The 7,752-nt window shown below is 46.6% G+C and overlaps 1 pseudogene; it reads right to left on the bottom strand.

Annotated features, from left to right (window-relative positions):
* The window catches only part of LOC139026012 (TBC1 domain family member 15-like), a 77,914-nt pseudogene that overhangs the window by 34,833 nt on the left and 35,329 nt on the right, over positions 1 to 7,752 (bottom strand).

Below are 7,752 nucleotides of genomic sequence, written 5' to 3'. Positions count from 1 at the left end.
TTTGAATATGGCCTGTTTGAGGTGTTCCTTACCCCTTTGAATATGGCCTGTTTGAGGTGTTCCTTACCCCTTTGAATATGGCCTGTTTGAGGTGTGAGATGTTCCTCATGCGTCCCTCAGGGTCCATGTAGGTGTTCCACTCTTCCGCCCCAACAGGCTCCCTACGCCGGACCGCTGGCCGCACGCCAAGATCAATCTACCAGGGAGGGAGAGAGTATGGAAATACTGCATTACCTACGCATGTTACTGCTACACCAATAACACACCATAGAGAGAGGGAGGGAGGGGACTGAGATATCAAATTAGCAAAATACCTTGTCAAAATCTAAGAATTTAAACAAAGAAAGACATTAACAACGTAAAAACTCAGTGACTTATAAAAACTCATAGCCTGGCTATAGAGACACCATAGAAAACATGGAAGGTCAGACTTAGTGACCATAGCCTGGCTATAGAGACATCATAGAAAATATGGAAGGTCAGACTTAGTGACCATAGCCTGGCCATAGAGACACCATAGAAAACATGGAAGGTCAGACTTAGTGACCATAGCCTGGCTATAGAGACACATGGAAGGTCAGACTCAGTGACCATAGCCTGGCCATAGAGACACCATAGAAGACAAGCTGATCCTGGGGCTCTGTTCACAAACATGAACAGACCCCACAGAGCCCCAGGACAGCAACACAATTAGACCCAACCAAATCATGAGAAAACAAAAAGATGACTATTTTCAATGTGTCCAGTAATTAACAAAAAAACAGAGCAAACTAGAACGCTATTTTGCCCTAAACAGTGAGTACACAGTTGCAGAAAATGAGGTGGAAACTGAGCTGCACTTCCTAACCTCCTGCCAAATGTATGACCATACTAGAGACACATATTTCCCTCAGATCACACAAATCAACAAAGCCAATTTTGATAAACTCCCATATCTACTGGGTGAAATTCCACAGTGCGCCATCACAGCAACAAGATTTGTGACCTGTTGCCACAAGAAAAGGGCAACCAGTGAAGAACAAACACCATTGTAAATACAACCCATATTAAAATGTTAATTTATTTTCCCTTCTGTATTAACCATTTGCACATCATTACAACACTGTATATAGACATATGTTCACTGTAAATTGTTTAACTATTTCACTTGCTTTGGCAATGTTAACATATGTTTCCCATGCCAATATAGCCAATAAAGCCGAGAGAGAGACAGAGAAAGAGAGAGAGAGAGAGAGAAAGAGAGAGAGAGAGAGAGAAAGAGAAAGAGAGACAGAGAAAGAGAGAGAGAGACAGAGAGAGAGAGAGAGAGAGAGACAGAAAGAGAGAGACAGAAAGAGAGGAGAGAGAGAGACAGAGAAAGAGAGAGAGACAGAGAAAGAGAGAGAGACAGGATAAGGGGTGTCAAGTCCAAGTCATGAGGGTCACGACCCCGTTGAAATCCAACAGAACCCCAAGCTCTGGCTGGACCAATCGTTATGTTGTGGCCGTTTTAAATGGAAATCATTTAAAACACTATTTCTAATGTGTGTGTGTGTGTGTGTGTGTGTGTGTGTGTGCGTCATATATAAAACTGTGTCCAGTACTAGCCTACACACACACACATGTCCAATTGACAGCTGTGTGATGTTATGTTTGCCAGGCCAACAGCCTGGTACAGTAGCTACTACACTCTGTCCTCATTTCAGCCACTTAAGTCAATTGAACAGTTCTGCTCAGAGAGATAGAAGAAGCGGAGTCAGCCAGGAAGAAAGACAGACTAACTAAAGCCTAAGCTACGAAGCGGAGAGCTGTTTCCATGGGGACAGGGCTGATAAGGGAGGGGGGGAAGAGAAGGATGGACTGTAAATAGGAGTCAATAATTCATGAGCTTTGTGATAAGCAGGGATGTGTGTGTGTGTGTGTGTGTGCGTGCAGCACCATAACTATCCAACATCCAGCCAGCTAATACACAATATAACGCTATTTTGTTAAGCCTTCATTGGAAGAGATTTAGGAATAACTTTTCTCATGTCTGTGAAAATATTTTGCTGAAGGTGTGGGTTGTATAAACAGAACAAGAGACAGTCCACGAAGCTTCTACATACAGTGGATTCAGATCGTACTCAGACCCGTCGACTTTCTCCACATTTTGTTACGTTACAGCCTTATTCTAAAATGGATTATATCATTTTTTCCCCCTCATCAATCTATACACAATACCCCATAATGAAAAAGCAAAAACAAGTTTTTGAATTTTTTTATTATTTAAAAATAAAACACTGACATTTCACATTTCCATAAGTATTCAGACCCTTTACACCAGGGGTGTCAAACATACGGCCCGCGGGCCGGAACCGGCCCCCAAGGAGGTTCGATCAGGCCCGCAGGATAATTTGAAAGTGGAAAAAATGCATAAAAGACATGGAATTAATATTTTTAATTCGCTGCAATTCGTGGATTATCCGCTAAGGGGCGCACTCTTTCCATCAGAGTAGAAGACAAGCCGCATCACTGAGACAGACTGAAAACAGCAGACGGTATCAATGCGCCATCTGCTGCTTGTTACGACGTTGTTAATACCTTGGTCTCTACCTCTCCGCTACACCCTCATTAGCCAAAATGTCGTTAAGAGAGAGATTGAAGACTGGCTAGATGGGACACTCAGCCAGGACCCGAGCAGACTGGCTAGATGGGACTCTCAGCCAGGACCCGAGCAGACTGGCTAGATGGGACACTCAGCCAGGACCCGAGCAGACTGGCTAGATGGGACACTCAGCCAGGACCAGTGCAGACTGGCTAGATGGGACTCTCAGCCGGACCAGTGAAGACTGGCTAGATGGGACTCTGACAGAAGTTCCCTTTTTCCTCACACAGACACAGCTCTACCGTCTGTCTCCATTTAAACCAGGAGGTTGTGTTAACAGCCACCCAGTTCCTCTCTAATTGCCTCTGTTTTAATTAGAAGTGACCCTCTGCTCTCAGCGTTGCCAAGGCAACCTGCGCTGCTAGCTAGCCTCTCCTCTCCGCAGGTGTGGTTGAGTGTGACGTTGGATGACCATGTGCTTTGCTAAAACATAGGAATAGTCACCACACACAACCCACTCAGTGGAATGCCACCCAGAGTGGAACGGCAAAATGGCACACTCACTGTGCTTCTCACAAACGGCTGGAAATGAGATATCCACTGAAAATGTTTTTTGAACTTTGTTTCTCAGTAGGCCTGTAGGACAGAGTGGGGACATCGGTAGGCCTGTAGGCCAGAGTGGGACATCGGTAGGCCTGTAGGCCAGAAGTGGGACATCGGTAGGCCTGTAGGCCAGAGTGGGGACATCGGTAGGCCTGTAGGCCAGAGTGGGGACATCGGTAGGCCTGTAGGCCAGAGTGGGGAATCGGTAGGCCTGTAGCCAGAGTGGGGACATCGGTAGGCCTGTAGGACAGAGTGGGACACATCGGTAGCCTGTAGGACAGAGTGGGCACATCGGTAGGCTGTAGGACGAGTGGCACATGCGGTAGGTCTGTAGACACAGTGGCACATCGGTAGCCTGTAGGACAGAGTGGGCACATCGGTAGGCCTGTAGGACAGAGTGGGACATCGGTAGGCCTGTAGGACAGAGTGGGACATCGGTAGGCCTGTAGGACAGAGTGGGGACATCGGTAGGCCTGTAGGCCAGAGTGGGGACATCGGTAGGCCTGTAGGCCAGAGTGGGGACATCGGTAGGCCTGTAGGCCAGAGTGGGGACATCGGTAGGCCTGTAGGCCAGAGTGGGGCATCGGTAGGCCTGTAGGCCAGAGTGGGACATCGTAGGCCTGTGGACAGAGTGGGCACATCGGTAGCCTGTAGGACAGAGTGGGCACATCGGTAGGCTGTAGGACAGAGTGGGCACATCGGTAGGCCTGTTCAGAGGGTTAAATGAGGAAGACACATTTCAGTTGATGACATTCAGTTGTACAATGATAGGTCTCCTTTCAACATCAGGACTGTTTTCCTCAACTGACTAGGTCTCCTTTCAACATCAGGACTGTTTCCCTCAACTGACTAGGTCTCCCCTCTCAACATCAGGACTGTTTCCCTCAACTGACTAGGTCTCCCTTTCAACATCAGGACTGTTTTCCTCAACTGACTAGGTCTCCTTTCAACATCAGGACTGTTTCCCTCAACTGACTAGGTCTCCCCTCTCAACATCAGGACTGTTTCCTCAACTGACTAGGTCTCCCTTTCACATCAGGACTGTTTTCCTCAACTGACTAGGTTCTCTCCTTTCAACATCAGGACTGTTTCCTCAACTGACATAGGTCTCCCCTTTCAACATCAGGACTGTTTTCTCAACTGACTAGGTCTCCTTTCAACATCAGGACTGTTTTCCTCAACTGACAGGTCTCCTTTCAACATCAGGACTGTTTTCTCAACTGACTAGGTCTCCTTTCAACATCAGGACTGTTTTCTCAACTGACTAGGTCTCCTTTCAACGTCAGGACTGTTTTCCTCAACTGACTAGGTCTCCTTTCAAACGTCAGACTGTTTCTCCTCAACTGACTAGGTCTCCCTTTCAACGTCAGGACTGTTTTCCTCAACTGACTAGGTCTCCTTTCAAACATCAGGACTGTTTTCCTCAACTGAACTGGTCTCCCCTTTCAACATCAGGACTGTTTTCCTCAACTGACTAGGTCTCCTTTCAACATCAGGACTGTTTTCCTCAACTGACTTGTCTCCCCTTTCAACATCAGGACTGTTTTCCTCAACTGACTAGGTCTCCCCTTTCAAACATCAGGACTGTTTTCCTCAACTGACCTGGTCTCCCCTTTCAACATCAGGACTGTTTTTCTCAACTGACTAGGTCTCCCCTTTCAACATCAGGACTGTTTTCCTCAACTGACCTGGTCTCCCCTTTCAACATCAGGACTGTTTTCCTCAACTGACTAGGTCTCCCTTTCAACTCAGGACTGTTTTCCTCAACTGACTAGGTCTCTCCTTTCAACATCAGGACTGTTTTCCTCAATGACTCGGTCTCCTTTCAACGTCAGGACTGTTTTCCTCAACTGACTAGGTCTCTCCTTTCAACATCAGGACTGTTTTCCTCAAACTGACTAGGTCTCCCTTTCAACATCAGGACTGTTTTTCCTCAACTGACTAGGTCTCCCCTTTCAACATCAGGACTGTTTTCCTCAACTGACTAGGTCTCCCCTTTCAACATCAGGACTGTTTTCCTCAACTGACTAGGTCTCCCCTTTCAACATCAGGACTGTTTTCATCAACTGACTAGGTCTCCCCTTTCAACATCAGGACTGTTTTCTCAACTGACTAGGTCTCCCTTGTCAACATCAGGACTGTTTTCCTCAACTGACTAGGTCTCCTTTCAACATCAGGACTGTTTTCCTCAACTGACTAGGTCCCCTTTCAACATCAGGACTGTTTTCCTCAACTGACTAGGTCTCCCCTTTCAACATCAGGACTGTTTTCATCAACTGACCAGGTCTCCCCTTCCAACGTTAGGACTGTTTTCCTCAACTGACTAGGTCTCCCCTTTCAACGTCAGGACTGTTTTCCTCAACTGACTCGGTCTCCCCTTAAAACATCAGGACTGTTTTCCTCAACTGACTCGGTCTCCCCTTTCAACATCAGGACTGTTTTCCTCAACTGACTAGGTCTCTCTCTTTCAACATCAGGACTGTTTTCCTCAACTGACTAGGTCTCCCTTTCAACATCAGGACTGTTTTCCTCAACTGACTAGGTCTCCCTTTCAACATCAGGACTGTTTTCCTCAAACTGACTAGGTCTCCCCTTTCAACATCAGGACTGTTTTCCTCAACTGACTAGGTCTCCCCTTTCAACATCAGGACTGTTTTCCTCAACGGACTAGGTCTCCCCTTTCAACATCAGGACTGTTTTCCTCAACTGACTAGGTCTCCCCTCTCAACATCAGGACTGTTTTCCTCAACTGACTAGGTATCCCCTATCCCATTTAGCAGATGCTTTTATCAAAACAGACTTACAGTCGTGTCATACATTTAACATATGGGAGGCTCCAGCGAAATCTAACCAACGACCCTTGGCATTGCAAGCGCCCATGTGTTCTCAATCTACCTGGATTAAATAAAGGTTTATAATACTATTTAAATAGATCTGTGGTGAGTAAATAGTAAATAAATTAGACCTCTTTCTCTCGCGCGCGCACAACACACACACACCTTGGATTGGCTGATGATGCAGTGTGTAACCTCTGAGTCGCGCAGGAATGCAACGCACGCCAGATTTTTTAAATTAGATTTTGATTACATGAACCTCCTGGCTGGCCACTTTATTACCTTGTGGAAATCATTAGAAAAGAGGGAGGACGATCAATAGTGTAAATATGCTGCTTTACCTTTTAAAACAACCTCTGTATAAAGAGCCACACTATACGAAGTTGATCAGATATGCAGCCTTGAAGGTCCCCAAGAACACAGTGGCTTCATCATTTATTAAATGGAAGTAGTTTGGAACCACCAAGACTCTTCCAGGAGCTGGCCGCCGGCCAAATTGAGCAAATGGGGGAGAAGGGCCTTGGTCAGGGAGGTGACCAAGAACCAGATGGTCACTCTGACAAAGTTCCACGGTTCCAGACGGACAACCATCTCTGCAGCACTCCACCAATCAGGCCTTTATGGTAGAGTGGTCAGACAGAAGCCAATCCTCAGTAAAAGGCACATGACAGCCCGCTTGGAGTTTGCCAAAAGGTACCTAAAGGACTCTCAGACCATGAGAAACAAGATTCTCTGGTCTGATGAAACCAAGATTGAACTCTTTGGCCTGAATGCCAAGTGTCACGTCTGGAGGAAACCTGGCACCATCCCTACAGGTGAAGCATGGTGGTGATAGCATCATGCTGTGGGGATGTTTTTCAGCGGCAGGGCCTGGGGACTAGTCAGGATCGAGGGAAGGATGAACGGAGCAGAGATCCTACAGAGAGATCCTTGATGAAACCTGCTCCAGAGCACTCAGGACCTCAGACTGGGGCGAAGGTTCACCTTCCAACAGGACGACCCATAAGCACACAGCCAAGACAACGCAGGAGTGTCTTCGGGACAAGTCTCTGAATGTCTGAGTGGCCCAGCCAGAGCCCAGACTTGAACCCGATCGAACATCTCTGGAGAGACCTGAAAATAGCTGTGCAGCGACGCTCCCCATCCAACCTGACAGAGCTTAAGAGGATCTGCAGAAAAGAATGGGAGGAACTCCCAAAATACAGGTGTGCCAAGCTTGGAGCGTCATACCCAAGAAGGCTCGAGGCTGTAATCGCTGACAAAGATGATTTAACAAAGTACTGTGTAAAGCAGGGGTGTCAAACTCATTTCGCATCGTGGGCCACATACGGCCTAGGGAGATGTCAAGTGGGCCGGACCATTAAAATTATACCATACTCTGCTATAAATAACCAAAATATCATGTCTTTCCTTTGTTTTGGTGTAAAGAAGCACAAGAACATTAGGAAAATATAGCTGGCTTTTACCGCTGCTTCACTGACTTCTCGGCTCTGGATGAAAGTTGACTGCTGTTTCCTCAGACCCGCCAGCAATTCGTTAATCTTATCTCTTTCACAGTTGTCCTTGCAAGCCGTCATATTTTTCGCTGTGATGAGTCTCGTAGTGGCGTCGAATATTATATTCCTTCAATACCGAAACTTGTTGCAAACACACCAAGCACGAAGGTTTTCCGTGCATCTCTGTAAATAAATAGGACGTGGTCCATTTTTCTTTGAAAATTCTACACTCCTTATCTACTTTTCTCCGTTTGGA

Source organism: Salvelinus sp. IW2-2015, unplaced genomic scaffold (assembly GCF_002910315.2).
Source record: "Salvelinus sp. IW2-2015 unplaced genomic scaffold, ASM291031v2 Un_scaffold3729, whole genome shotgun sequence".
NCBI classification, from domain to species: Eukaryota; Metazoa; Chordata; class Actinopteri; order Salmoniformes; family Salmonidae; genus Salvelinus; species Salvelinus sp. IW2-2015.
Note: the sequence above shows the minus strand (reverse complement) of the source record. Positions and strands in the feature narration are given on the sequence as shown.